Source organism: Dama dama, chromosome 13, assembly GCF_033118175.1.
Source record: "Dama dama isolate Ldn47 chromosome 13, ASM3311817v1, whole genome shotgun sequence".
Classification (NCBI taxonomy): domain Eukaryota; kingdom Metazoa; phylum Chordata; class Mammalia; order Artiodactyla; family Cervidae; genus Dama; species Dama dama.
This window is the reverse complement of record NC_083693.1, coordinates 48,750,196-48,766,440: the sequence shown is the minus strand read 5'-3', so window position 1 is coordinate 48,766,440 and position 16,245 is coordinate 48,750,196.

Below are 16,245 nucleotides of genomic sequence, written 5' to 3'. Positions count from 1 at the left end.
TCTAGAAGACACTAGTATCACAGTGACTTTATTCTTATACAGTAAGTATGCTTCTTTTTTTAAAATTTTACCTCACTCCAATATGTTAGGAATCCTCACTAGATCATGCCATGATTCCGGTCAAAATCCTGTAATGGTTGTCTGGTTCTAGACCATGTTAACTCCTTTGTTTTAATTTTAGTTAAAAAATGCTATTAAGGAAAGAGTAGTTTTCTCAGAGAAGTGGTTTTGTTCTAGTTCTCTTTTAACCTTTCATTGCTTTGTTGTATAGTTTTAAGACAAACCATGTGTATTCTGCTTCTTATGAAATGAGAATTACTGATATTTAGGAACTGAAGAGTTTTCCTCCACAGTTGTGGGTTATTATTTATCATCTTTCACTATGTGTGTTATAAAGTGTGATGAATCCTGATTGTTTTATTTTTAATTCTTAGGAAGAAAAGTACCGTATAGAATATGATGATTACTTTTATTATTGCAAGAAATTTGTCTGTTAAACTATCCCATTGATCTTGATTAGAGTGATCCATTTATTATCTCTTTTTTGTTTAAACAAAAAATATCAAGTGCCTATTATTTGGGAAGTTGCACACAATTGAACACTCTTTGTCATAGAGCTTACAATTTAATAGAGCACCAGAAAAATCCCTCCAGAGTATTAAAAATTACATGTATTTAATGAAAGAAAAGGAACTAACATTTATTGTGCTAGGCTATTCAAGAGTCTGACACCACTGAGTGACTAAGCACAGCACAGCACTCCCATAATAACCTCATTTGATCTATCTTGGTTTCCTGGGAAGGACACAAAATTTCCAAAAGAATAAACAGCTGAAAGTCTCAAGGCCCAGTAGTGAGGATAGGGGAAGTCAGTTTCATTCCAGAAGCCACATGACTTTCATCACAGTAAAAGTATATTTGGAATTCCAAAAAACAGGGATATGGAATGGTGTCAAAGGAGTCAGTGGGAAAGGAATAGATCAGAAAGAACTTTAGAGGGAGCATTCTTGGGGAAAATCCTGTTTCATACAAATATATATTTGCAGATGGTAATAATTTTTAGCTGCTTACCTATATTCTCAGCTTGCTTTTCAATTAAACTAATCTAGAAACTTGAAAACAGATTAGAATGGAATTTTTGATTCTAAGTTAAATTATTAAAATTAACTATTGACTTTCCTGTTCTGAATATAAAGCTATGACTGGAAGCTTTCAGAACTCACAATTAATGCCAAGCTACCTGTATTACAATATAATATGTTGTGGATTTGCTTACTATTGCTCAGCTGACTGTCGCTCTGTGGCAAGATGATGTGGTGAGCTGATGCCCCTGAACCTTTTGGAGCCCTGACTGAAAGAACTCACGTGGCTGCTCTGAAGGGATAGAGTGGCTCCAGAGCTCTGAGATAGACTATAAATAACAGGAATGTAGAGAAAAGGGGACTCTAGTGCACTGTTGGTGGGAATGTAAATTGATGCAGCCACTGTGGAAAACAATATGGTAACGGTGGTGGTTGTTTAGTCGCTAAGTTGTATCTGACTCTTTTGCAACTCCGTAGACCATAGCCCTCCAGGCTCCTCTGTCCATGGGATTTCCCAGGCAAGAATACTGGATTGGATTGCCATTTTCTTTTCCAAGAGATCTTTCTGACTCAGGGATCAAACTTAGGCTTCCTGCATCTCCTGCATTAGCAGGCAGATTCTTTACCACTGGGCCACCAGGGAAGCCCCAGAACAACATGGAAGTTCCTCAAAAAAGTAGAAACAGAACTACTGTATGATCTAGCAATTCCATTTTTGGATATTTACCTGAAGAGAATGAAAACACTAAATCAAAGAGATATATGTACCACTATGTTCATTGTAGTACTGTTTACATTAGCAACCTAAATGTCTATTTATAGATGAATGAATAAGAAGTTTGATGCGTGCACACACACACACAATGAAGTATTACTCAGCGGTAAAAAAAATGAATTCTTTCCATTTGCAACAACATGGATGGACCTAGAGGGTGTTATGCTAAGTGAAATAGACAGAGAAAAACAAATATCATATGATTCCATTCATGTGTGAATCTAAAAACCAAAACAATGAATAAATAAAACAAAATGAAAACAGATTCACAGATACAGGGAACAAATGGGCAGTTGCTGGGATGAGGATGGATGAAATATGTGAATGGAGTTAAGAAGTATAAACTCCCAACTATGAAATAAATAAGTCACAGGGATATAATGTATATATGGGGAACATAGTCAATAATATTGTAACAACGTTGTATGGTGACAGATGTTAACTGGACTTGCAGTGATCATTTTGTAATGTACAAAAACATCAGATCACTATATTATACATCTGAAACTAATATAATATATGTCAAATATAGCTTAATCAAAAGCAAATTAAAGCCATTGGGTTAAAATTAAAAAAAAAAAAAGAACTGAAGACCTCAGAACAGCTCTCATTCTCTGCTTTAATGACTCCCAACAGTCACCGTGGAAGGAGATGCTCAGAGGAATGTAAGGGAAAAGTTGTTTTAATGGAGGAGAGCATCCAGAAAGCCAGCTGCCACGCATAATGTCTTTGTGACCAGTGTGCACTCACCTGAAAGTCTTACAGGAATCAACATAGATTAATCTGAATTGAGAATAAAGAAAACAGAGCTACAATTCTCCCAAATGACATTTTCAATACTCAGGTATACGCAGAGTTAGGGAAAAAGGGCTTTATTTTAAAGTCTCCATAAAAATGAGGGAGGAACCCAAACAAATGGGTTTGATAATTGACAGTGCATTAAAATTTGATATAGAATTCTTAGGTATATGTGTATTTTTAATGATCAATTCAAAAATAATTTTAAAATGCATTTTTAGGAAACAAATTTTGAACAGCTCGTGAGTACTACCATAGAACTCTATAATCTTCTATGGGATGGAATTTGAAGAGTACTGATTTAAAGCACAATTTTCCTCCTGGAAATTCTCTAAAACTGCTGAATATAGAGGTAAACACTACATTTTACTCTAAGCAAACAGGGGTCATTCGTGCCTGTCCAACTGCTTTTTCTAAATCTACAGAGGATAGCCTATTGCTTTTGTTGACATTAGTAATAGCCCACTTGGAAAGAAACTGTGGAGAGAAATGTTAGATATTTCTTTCTAAAAACTGGAAGGGTGGAAACTTGCAAGAGGAGACTGTATGTGAGTAAATAAAGTACTCTTGGATGATTTAAAATAAAAGCAGCATAAATTTTTTTCCCTTTCTGAACTCGACCTCTCCAAAGCTGTTTTGGCTATAATAGAAAGGATTATAATAAAAATGTAATATAATAAATTGCAGTACCTCCAACTATATCTGTGATAATTGAGTTATTGTGTTCAATTAGATAATAGCTCAGTCACACACATCTACAGCTCCACAAATTCTACTTCATTTTTCTATATGACAAGAATAATCATTTTAATAGATCAACTTGAATAAGAAATTAACTAGAAGAATATGTCCACTTTCAGATGAGATGCACCATTGTACATTTTGGCATACTTATTTAACAACTTGTCCTTACTACAGTAAGTAAAAATTTGTGACTTTGTTCAGTTTAGCTTCTAAAAGAAAGATGTAAACCATACACCTCCCTCCCCACACAAATCTATCTATAAAGGAAATACAATAAATACAATAAGTTGCTCACATAATAACTGAGTTTAAACTTAGCTCTATCATTTATATCATCTACATCTCTGCACTCCAGTTCATCTTTACATCCTTACCTATGATCTGTATGCTGAAAATTTATGTTCAGATCAATGATTTAAAGATAGTTCAATGAATTAACCATCCCAGACAGATTCAAGTAGGTTCACTTGTGATGTTCTTACTAAACAATTCTAGAATACCTGTCTATCTATTCATATGTATAATTGTGTAACAATTTTTTTTTCTTATTTTATTTACTGTATGTGTTATTCTCTATCAGTGGAGCACAGTTTGGCAGACTTAATGTCAAGGTCCAGATACTTTATATGTTAGGATTTGTGATCATACTGTCTCGGTCATAGCTACTTAATTCTACATTTGAGCTCAAAAGCATCTGTAGCCAGTGATTAAATGTATGCGTCGGCTGTGATCCAGTTAAACTTTATGAAAATAGGAATGAGCAATATTTGGTCTTTCATCCTTCTCTGTACGTGTAATTCAAGTTCATCTTCTATAGACTGTATATATAATTAAATCATGTTGAGGGATATTCAGTTCAGTTCTGTTCAATCGCTTAGTCGTGTCCGACTCTTTGCAACCCCATGGACTGCAGCACACCAGGCCTCCCTGTCCATCACCAACTCCCAGAGTTTACTCAAACTCATGTCCATTGAGTTGGTGATGCCATCCAGCCATCTCATCCTCTGTCGTCCCCTTCTCCTCTCTCCTTCAATCTTTCCCAGCATCAGGGTCTTTTCCAATGAGTCAGTTCTTCGAATCAGGTGGTCGAAGTATTGGAGTTTCAGCTTAACATCAGTCCTTCCAATGAACATTCAGGACTGAGATCCTTTAGGATGGACTGGTTGGATCTCCTTGCAGTCCAAGGGACTCTCCAGAGTCTTCTCCAACACTGCAGTTCAAAAGCATCAATTCTTTGGAGCTCAGCTTTCTTGAGGGATATTTAGCTTTCTAATTTTTATTTTTATAAACTGCTGTAATAAATACTCTTGTGTATGTATCTTTTAACTTGTTGATTGCTTCTTTAGTGATTCCTAGAATTGGAATTGTTGTGTCATAGAGGATACAGATTTAAATATTTCAATTATTACAAAATTGCCCACTGGAAGAGCCAGACTTATACTCATGTGTACTGTATATGAGTGCTTGCTTTCCCATCTCCTCCCTGAAACCAGGTCTTATTTATTGTTTAAATTCTTTCTCAGATTGGTTGGTAAAACATTGATTCCCCACAGTTCTTTAGGTTTTTCTGTTCTTTTGATTTTAACAGTGAGAGCATCTTTTCAGTTTTTAATTGGTCATTTATTTATGCTTCTGTGAGTGGTCTATATAATTTGCTTATATCTATACTGACTTGTCCTTTTTTCTTATTAATTGGTAAGAACTCTTTAAATGTAAAGAGATTAACATTTTGATCCTTACATGTCTTACAAAAAGAATTCACCAATTTGTTATTCTTAAATTTTATATATTTTTCCATGTAGTAGCTTTTACTTTCTAATAGTATTTTAATGCAGAGCTTTTCTTTTATTGCTTCTGAATTTGGAGTCATGTTCACAAAGGCATTTACCAATCCAAGGTGTAAAGTTATTTTCTTGTATTATTTGTAGTACAGCATTTTCCTTTTTGAATCTATAATATATTTTAAAATAGTGCTTTTTGATTTTAACATTATTAGCATAAATTTGGGCTCGCCTGGTGGCTCAGACAGTAAAGAATCCACCTGCAATGCAGGAGACGTGGGTTTGCTCCCTGGGTTGGGAAGATCTCCTGGAGTAGGGCATGGCAACCCATTCTAGAATTCTTGCCTGGAGAATCTCCATGGACTGTAGCTCACCAGGCTCCTCTGTTTCTTATCATTTTAAATCTCTCTTCCATAAAAAAGTGTGATTATATCTCTTTTCTTAAAGTTATGCACTTGTTTTTTCCTCTTTATCCATTTCCTCACATTTGTGCATATTATATGTTACTTTTCTTTTCAGGACACAAGCTCGTAACTCTTTTGATTAATGCTTCTTCATTTCTGCTTTGTAACTTATTTGCTGCCTCTTGTTTCCTGAATTTATGCCTCTACTTTCTGTTTATTTTCTTGCACTTTTTTTTCCATTTTGAACTGAAAACTTTATTAAATTATATTCAACAGTTCTTTCCTTATAGCAAAGGAAATATTTAAGGCTATAGATCACATCTCATTGCTTTGCATATATAAGGATATCATTAGATTTGATTTATAAATAACCTGGAATGATTAAGCTCCCACACATTGCAGTTTCACAGTTGATTTATCTTAGGTCTTACCACTAAGAGGTCATAGATATTTATCTTGATTCAGATAATTTGAATGGTTGTTTCACAGATTCATACACTTGTCAAAACTTTTCAACCTATATTTTTGAAAGGTGTGTATTTTATCATGTGTGTTTTGCCTTGTATAAAATATACTTCAATAAAATTACTACCACAAAACAAAAATAAAATAAATGTGAGAATGTGTAGGGGGATATTTATGGCACAACTTCCTAGCTTCTCTGGTTCCATAGAAATGCATTGAGGAGAAGGTACAGGCAACTTCAAGCTTCAAGCACCTGAAAACCAGCCTCCCTGTCTTCCTCAGCCACTGCATAAGCCCCACTGTGTATATCAATGGTGTATACATTAGCATGGGCTTCCCTGGTGGCTCAGATGGTAAAGAATGTGCCTGAAATGTGGAAGACCTGGGTTTGATCCCTGGGTCAGGAAGAGCCCCTGGAGAAGGAACTGGCAACCCACTCCAGCATTCTTACCTGAAGAATCCCATGGGCAGAGGAGCTTGGTGGGCTATAGTCCATGGGAGTCATAAAGAGTCAGACATGACTGAGCAACTAACACACATACCTAAGTATAGATGTGTGCATGCATGCTGAGTTGCTTCAGTCATGTCTGATGGCAACCCTGTGGACTGTAGCCCGCCAAACTCCTGTATCCATGGGATTCTCCAGGCAAGAGTACTGGAGTGTGCTGCCATGTCCTCCTTCAGGGGATCTTCCCAACCCAGAGATCAGACCCACGTCTGCATTGGCAGGCAGGTTCTTCACCATGAGCGCCACCTGGGAAGCCTGCTTAGTATATAGTTAATGCTAAATGTGTGTTTTAGTATAAATTCTATTTAACATTGCCTTCCATTTCCATAAAGCGATCCATTGGGTTATTTTTTTTTTGGTTGGACTCATTGTCTCATTGTCATTCTCAATACATGAATACCACAGATGTGTTTTCCTTTAGTTTCATGAAAAATTGCTCTTTTAATGATGTATTTTACTCAGTTCTTAGAAATTGCTTTTTAAGTTGTCTCTTGTTTTATTCAGTAACTGTGTTTTACTCCAGTTGCTCTGACAGTTCTTCATGAGCAGTATCCCCAGTGTCAATTGTTGTTATCATCATCATTCTCCATCAGCCTTCATTTCTGATTCCAGTGTTCTTCTACCACCCGAAACATGCCTTTCTGGTGGGGGGCTCCCAATCCAAGTATACCCCACAGTGCAGTGCTTAGTCACTCCATAGTGTCTCAGTCTTTGCAACCCCTTGGACTGTAGCCCACCAGGCTCTTCTGCCCATGGCAGGAATACTGAAGTTGGTTGCCATGCCCTCCTCCAGGGGATCATCTCAACCCAGGGATCGAACCCAGGTCTCCCACATTGCAGGCAGATTCTTTGCACTCTGAGCCACCAGGGAAACTCAAGAATACTGGAGTGGGTAGCCTATCCCTTCCCCGGGAATTGAACTGGGATCTCCTGCATTGCGGGCAGATTCTTTACCAGCTGAGCTACCAGGGAAGCCCACAAGCTAAACTTATCATAGTGCTCCATCATTCAAACCACAGTGGCTGCTCTAGGCATGCAGTCATAAGCTGGACCAATCATAATTCTGTCTCGAGACTTTTACCAGCTGGAAGGAAGGCTTTTAGTCTTTTGTAAAAATTTTGTTAAAGTTTTACAACTGAAAGTGTTAGAATCCAGAGTAACCAGCAACTATGCTCCATGACCTTGAGGATAAGACCCATATGCAGCAGGAGAATGAGGCCAAGATATTCTTATAAGCAGAGTAAATTTATGGTGAGATTCTTGTTGCAGTTCCAAATCCCTCATTTCAGTTATTATTCCTGAAGCTAGTTATACCCTAGTCTTAGTAATAATAAATAATGAAGAGAGTGTCTTCTTCCCTGATGGCTCAGTTGGGAAAGAAACTGTCTGCAATGCAGGAGACCCTGGTTCAATCCCTGGGTTGGGAAGATCCCCTGGAGAAGGAAATGGCTACCCACTCCAGAAATCTTGCCTGGGAAATCCCATGGACAGAGGAGCCTGGCAGGCTACAGTCCATGGGGTCACAAGAGTCGGACACGACTTAGCGACTAAGCTACCACAGTTATACCCTTGCATTTTCTGTTTGTGTAAACTTCTAAATTCCATTCTCCTCTCCCCCCCCCTTTTTTTTTTGTATTTGTTTTTGCTTAAGCTAATTCATATTGGGTTTTTCTCACAACACAGTATTATGTCCTAACATATAGAATACTTGTTTTTCAAGCAGCCTGTTTTCTTTATATGTTTGGAGATTTTAAAATATCTCTTCATATTTATAAATAACTGGTTAGAAGTCATCATCACTAGGTCCATGAGAACATGGACCATGTCAATCTTAATAATCACTACATCCCCAATGTTTAATATAGTGTCTTATACTGTTAGATAGTAAGGGGGCTGGGATTCTCCTCCAATGAACCAGACAGAGGGTTGTTGCCCTAAAGCATGGGCTGAAGGGTGACCAGATTGTTTTCTTAAGGGTGTACCAAAGAAGACCAAGGGAGACTTCCTATCAAATGCGCTAGACAGAAGGGAGAAGAGGTGCTCTAGCAGATAGGAGTTCTTGTCCTCACTTACTGATAGGACCCCTCACTAATTGTCTATGGTAGAAGTGGTACACATATTTAGCACTTGGCTTTTGGCATTGATTGAGCTATCTCATTGGGAACTTTGGAGACAGATAGAGTCAACCTAGATTAACGTTTTGCTTCTAAAAACCCAATAAATATAATTTAGATAGGTTATCAAGTATTAATATAAAATATTTCTAGATGTAAGAAATTTAAATATTCTAGTCTGACCCATTCTGTACAGTTTTATTTATCATGATTTGTCATAATTGTGGTGTAACTTTATAGCTGTTGTGTTTTGAATCAACAATCTATAAAACTATGAATTCTAAACTGAGTCATTGAAGCGTTAAATAATTGCTAGCTAAAGGAAAGGTATATTTAAAAGCAGAGACATTACTTTGCCAACAAAGGTCCGTCTAGTCATGGCTATGGTTTTTCCAGTAGTCGTGTATGGATATGAGGGTTGGATGGTGAAGAGAGCTGAGTGCTGAAGAATTGATGCTTTTGAACTGTGGTGTTGGAGAAGACTGTTAAGAGTCCCTTGGACTGCAAGGAGATCCAACCAGTCCATCCTAAAGGAGATCAGTCCTGGGTGTTCATTGGAAGGACTGATGCTGAAGCTGAAACTCCAATACTTTGGCCACCTCATGCAAACAGTTGACTCATTGGAAAAGACCCTGATGCTGGGAGGGATTGGGGGCAGGAGGAGAAGGGGACGACAGAGGATGAGATGGCTGGATGGCATCACCAACTCTAGGGACATGGGTTTGGGTAGACTTCCAGAAGTTGTGATGGACAGGGAGGCCTGGCGTGCTGCAATTCATGGGGTCGCAAAGAGTCGGACACGACTGAGTGACTGAACTGAACTGAAAGGAAGGGCTTCCCTGGTAGCTCAGCTGTTAAAGAATCCTCCTGCAATGCAGGGGACCTGAGTTCGATTCCTGGTTTGGGAAAGGGACAAATGTTCTTCTTCTGGTCACTCATTCCTAGTATATATATTTTCCTCTGCTTTCTTGGTAGCTTGGCTAGTAAAGAATCTGCCTGCAATGCAGGAGACCCCGGTTTGATTCCTGAGGCAGGAAGATCCGCTGGATAGGCTACAAACTCCAGTATTCCTGGGCTTCCCTGGTGGCTCAGATGGTAACATATAAGATTTTTCTTTACATGTGTATGCTAAAATTCACTTTTCCCCTACTATTTTCAATAGAGAAATAAATGGACAAAAATAAAACTTTTGTTTTAGAAAAGAATGAAATTTCAGTGTGCTGTCAAATTCCTAGTATTGGACCATATTTTAAAAACAAGGTTCTTCATAATCTTGTTAGATATTAAATCATCAAATTGGATCCATTACAAAGATTATTTTTTAATTCTAAATAATGAAGTCATTCCTTTCTAGGGAAAGCAATCAAAATAAAAGATCCTCCCCTTTTCATGATGCTGCAAAAGCTGAATCTGTTACCAACTGCAGTCTCAGCACTCTGCATCTAGTTAAGCCAAGAATGTGTGCACCATCAGTTGAGTGATTTGCCATTGAATAACAAGGTTTCCAGTCAGACTCTAATGAGAAGAGAATATATAAAGGGGAAAAAAAGGGAAGATCCTGAAAAGACTTGACTACACTTGCAGACAACTAGAGGAAAACCTAAGGTTTTGTGTTAGCATGATGATGGGCATTCCTGGTGTAAAATATGATTGTCCCAGTTGTTGCAGACCACCTAGCAATTCTCATAACTGACTGACAGAAAAAGGCAATCTAAAGCTGTCCTCTCTGGAAGTTATAAATATAGGCATTTCTTTAAATTCTTTGTCTTTCAGTCTCAAAATTCACTTCACACACCATTATGCTTTCCTTCTATACCCAGCCTTTCTGCTTTCCTGCTATGAACTGTAGTTTTCTGTGTGTTAGTAGCTTTGAGAATGTACTGCAGCTATCCTCTGATTATACTCAAAGAGGAAGTCAGACTACAGGGAATGATGACTTGAAAGTATAAAAAGCTTATATAGAAGTGAGCTCTCATATGTATACCTATGGCTGATTCATGGTAATATATGGCAGAAACCATACATACCAGGGGCTTCCCTGGTAGCTGAGTTTGTAAAGAATCCACTTGTAATGCAGGAGACCCCAGTCTGACTCCTGGGTCAGAAAGATCTGCTGGAGAAGGGATAGGCTACCCACTCCAGTATTCTTGGGCCTCCCGTGTGGCTCAGCTGGTAAAGAATCTGCCTGCAATGCGGGAGACCTGGGTTCGATCCCTGGGTTGGGAAGATCCCCTGGAGAAGGGAAAGGCTACCAGCTCCAATATTCTGGCCTGGAGAATCCCATGGACCATGTAGTCCGTGGGGTTGCAAAGAGCTAGACACTGAGCGACTTTCACTTTCACTTTCATGGCAGAAACCAACACAACATTGTACAACAATTATCCTCCAATTAAAGATAAATACATTTCCCAATCAAAAAATGGGCCAAAGAACTAAACAGACATTTCTCCAAAGAAGAAATACAGATGGCTAACAAACACATGAAAAGATGCTCAACATCACTCATTATCAGAGAAATGCAAATCAAAACCACAATGAGGTACCACTACATGCCAGTCAGGATGGCTGCTATCCAAAAGTCTACAAGCAATAAATGCTGGAGAGGGTGTGGAGAAAAGGGAACCCTCTTACACTGTTGGTGGGAATGCAAACTAGTACAGCCACTATGGAGAACAGTGTGGAGATTCCTTAAAAACTGGAAATAGAACTGCCATACGACCCAGCAATCCCACTTCTGGGCATACACATTGAGGAAACCAGATCTGAAAGGGACACGTGCACCCCAATGTTCATCGCAGCACTGTTTATAATAGCCAGGACATGGAAGCAACCTAGATGCCCAACAGCAGATGGATGGATAAGAAAGCTGTGGTACATATACACAATGGAATATTACTCAGCCATTAAAAAGAATACATTTGAATCAGTTCTAATGAGATGGATGAAACTGGAGCCCATTATACAGAGTGAAGTAAGCCAGAAAGATAAAGACCAATACAGTATACTTACACATATATATGGAATTTTAAAAGATGGTAATGTTAACCCTATATGCAGGACAGAAAAAGAGACACAGATGTATAGAACAGAATTTTGGACTCTGTGGGAAAAGGCGAGGGTGGGATGATCTGAGAGGATAGCATTGAAACATGTATATTATCAAGTGTGAAACAGATCGCCAGTCCAGTTTGGATGCATGAGACAAGTGCTCGGGGCTGGTGCACTGGGAAGACCCAGAGGGATGGGATGGGGAGGGAGGTGGGAGGGGGGATCAGGATGGGGAACACATGTAAATCCATGGCTGATTCATGTCAATGTATGGCAAAAACCACTACAATATTGTAAAGTAATTAGCCTCCAACTAATAAAAATAAATGAAAAAATAAATAAATAAAAAATAAAAAAGAAATGAGCTCTTCCAAGAGGTTAAGCTGAGTCTTCTTAAATCAGACTTGACAGACTTAGAATTTAGGCTTTTCCAAAAAATCCTAGGGGTCAGTATCACAGTGATCTGGAAAGATAGGTATGTATGGTGTCTGATTAAACACAAACTCCTGGGCTCTCAGCTGAGCCTGTAGCATAAAAGCGAGTTGAACAATAGCTTATGAATTCATTAGAAATGACAGCAATGTTTTTATCAAACATCTCATCTGTTGTGTTTATGAGTCACATCAGTAGAATGAAAACTTTCACCACTTTGTATACAAAACTTGGGAAAGCAACATACAACAGCAATTCATAACATGTACGCAATCATCATCTGGTTTGTAAACCATTAGGTTTGGGCCTGAATACACTGTTTGACAGATGCTTCCAGCCTCTTAGGTTTTAAACAGATTTCACTTGCCAAAATTTTCACTTCATTATTATGAACATAACATGAGTTGGTAGCAGCTGGTTCAGGTAAGCTAGCAATTCACATCCACACCTAACAGTGAATCTTAAATTAAGAACTATCTTCTCAGAAAGTTTGGAAAATTTAGACTGATGCTTTGAAGTCCTTTTCTGGTTTCAATTTCAGAGTAGTATTCAAATACCTTTCTTAAATTTTCAAACAATGCAACCACAGAAATAACCAAACTCGAGCAATTTATAGATTATTTCTTTTGCTTCCCTATTGTACAGAATCCAAAATTTATGTCCAGGAAAAGCTATTTAACTCTGATGGTATCTCTGAGGTGAAGGGAAAAGACAGGAAAACCAAAGGCCACATATTACCATGAATAAAGTATAAATCTACCCTGAATCTCGCATGCTGGGCAACCTAGGGAAGACAAGAAAAAAGGGTCTTTTCACATTCTGCCTTTATCTAAGACCAGACTGCTGTAGAAAGTTTGCCTCAGGAAAATGAGTGAAGCATGCATTTTTCTTTTTCTTTCTTTTTCTTAACATGTTTTTATAATTAGCCTTGAAGAAAAATAACTGATTATGGTCTACTCAAACCAAAAAAAAAAAAAAAAAAGAGGAAGTCAAACGTATCAAAAACATTTGCTGAAGAAGACGAGGTAGATGATTAGAACAGGAGTTTGTAGTTGGAAATTATAAAAGATGAATGGTAGCACCTGATGGTACTACCTGACAGTAGACTTCTCAATTAGGTAAGACGTGTGTTTTCCTCATGTTTGGTTTCTTTCCTGACACACTTTGTCTCTTTTCACACTATTATAGAACAAGTAGAAGTAAGACTTAAGTTTTATAGAGCATGTAGCTAACTAATTTCATCTGCTAACATCTTAATATTTAACTGAGTGTCTGATAGTTACACATCTTCTTTATCTGTGAGGAGGACTTCATGGTGCTTTATCATGGGAGCGTGTACTCCTGTGGAGCCAGCACATTCATGCCATCCTTCCTCCCCACCGACCCCCAGCCACACACACTTACATTCTCATGAATGCTACATTTTTCTCATTTAACTGAGTCCCTTTTTTTCTATTTGTATGTTTGTTTGTTTTCCATTTGTAGTTTTGGTGAAGGACTCAACGGCATGGTGGTAGGTAAATGAATCACAAAGAACAATGACAACTTTAGGTATTAAATAAATGAAAAACTACAAAGTTGGGTTCTTTCAGCTCTATCTCCCTACATCATGCTTCTAAACACAAGAAAAAAATGCTAATTTTTCTTACAGATTTATGTCTTTTAGATTTCCCCAGTGTTACTAATCTGTGAATATTAATCTGTGCTATTAACCTTTGAATTAAAATCTGGTATTGGAGAAGACTCTTGAGAGTCTCTTGGACTGCAAGGAGATCCAACCAGTCCATCCTAAAGGAGATCAGTCCTGAATGTTCATTGGCAGGTTTGATGCTGCAGCTGAAGCTCCAAAACTTTGGCCACCTGATGCGAAGAACTGACTCGTTGAAAAAGACCCTGGGAAAGATTGAAGGTGGAAGGAGAAGGGGATGACAGAGGATGAGATGGTTGGATGGCATCACCAACTCGATGAACGTGAGTTTGCGTAAGCTCCGGGAGTTGGTGATGGACTGGGAAGCCTGGAGTGCTGCAGGCCATCGGGTCATGAAGAGTCAGAAACAGCTGAGTGACTGAATTGAACTGAACTGATCTGTCAATTCCAGTTCAAGAACTAACTCAAATTACACACTTTTCCCCCCTAATATCTTACTGTTCCTTACCTATTCACGTGCAATTTTTTCATGCCTAGTTATTTGTAGAATACGGAGAGAAAACAGTAGAATACAGTGTTTTCTTATTCCTAAACACAGGTGACCAAGTCCTAAAACATTAGGAAATAGAGAAGAAAGCAAATGCTTTGAAGGATATATATTTGGATGAAAAAGATTTATTGCAATAATATATGTTTTTACTTTCTCCATAGAACATTTGCTTAGACTCTTATGTTACCTTAATGAACAAATCTCTTATTTCATATTTCTATAATGAATATGTGAATAGTATATTTGTAATTTACAGTTAATGAACCTATTGGTTTATCTCTTTGTGTTCACCTATATCTACTCATGGAAAATGGTCACATAAGCAGACCCATGAACAAGTGGTTGCAGTCTAATTTTACATAATCTTTCTTCTTCTTGCACATGTGTTTCCTTATATAGACTGTTTATCATCAAGCCAGAACATTCACATTTTTTCAGTGATGGGGCTGTTCAATCAGATATTGTATTTACTCAGTTTATAAGGACTTTTAAAATTTATAAAAATATAAATTATAACCCATTTTATTAAAATATCTAGTTTGAAAGTCATATAAAATTAATTTTAATCAACTTATTTATATGAAAAGCTTTTCACTAATAGCGTATTGCTAGTCATTGATAATTTTTCAGCAAATCAAAAAAATATTACTACTTATTACAATGAGTTTCAAAACCTGTGGGTTATTTTTTACTTAGGACACATAAAAAAAAGCTGTGGTGTATATATATGTATATATACATACATACTTACAATGGAATATTATCAGTCATAACAAAGAATGAAATAATGCTATTTGTAGCAACATTCATGGACCTAGAGATTATCATACTATCTGAAATAGACAGAGAAAGACAAGTATCATATGATATCACTTACATGTGGACTCTAAAAAAATGTGATACAAATGAACTTATTTACACAATGGAAATAAACTCAGACATTGAAGACAAAAGGTTATAAATTAGGATTTGGGATTAACAGATACACACTACTATACATAGAATAGATAAACAACAAGAACCTACAGTATAGCACAGTAAACTATATTCAATATCATAATAACTTATAATGGAAAAGAATCTGAAAAAGAATATATGTGTGTTTATTATTCATTCATTCATTTATCAAACTAAATAACTTTGCTGTACTCCTGAAACTAACACAACATTGTAGATCAACTATACTTCAAAAAATAGACACATAAAAATTCTGATTCCAAAATTGCATCACTGGTGGTTGCTCTCTCAGTTTTGAATTTGTAGTTTCATGAAAGAAAATACATTTTCAGAGCCAAGTAAAATCAAATAAAAGCCATTGTTTTGCTACAGGGCCACAAATTAAATTCATGAATTATATTCATTTCCAAATTTCAGGGAAACTGTATTTTCTATAATTTTCCCTCAAGGTCAGTAAGTTCCATATCCTTGTTAGCAGCTGCTTTATATATCACTGGGAAGTTTTTCCTCCTTGTACCTCCACTGAGGAAACCTAAATCATGATAAATATTTATCAATCTGTAAATTACTTCCAAAAATTGTGATTTCCATTTTGTCCTCTAGTTGTGGGGAGAGAATTCCTCCAGAGCTTAGGGCAAGATTTAGGAGTCATAGTGTCTGATATCTGCGGTCGAAGATTCACAGGGCCATGGGAAAAAAGAAAGATAGGATCTGGAATTGAGGTCCAAGTTAAATCCTAAAGACTTGTTCCCAATAGGTTGTTAATATAGATAGTGAAGGCCTTCCCTGATGGCTCAGATGGTGAAAATTTTGCCTGCAATGCAGGAGACCCAGATTCAATCCCTGGGTCAGGAAGATCCCCTGAAGAGGGAATGACTACCCACTCCAGCAGTCTTGCCTGAAGAATACCGTGGACAGAGGAGCCTGGCGAGCTACAGT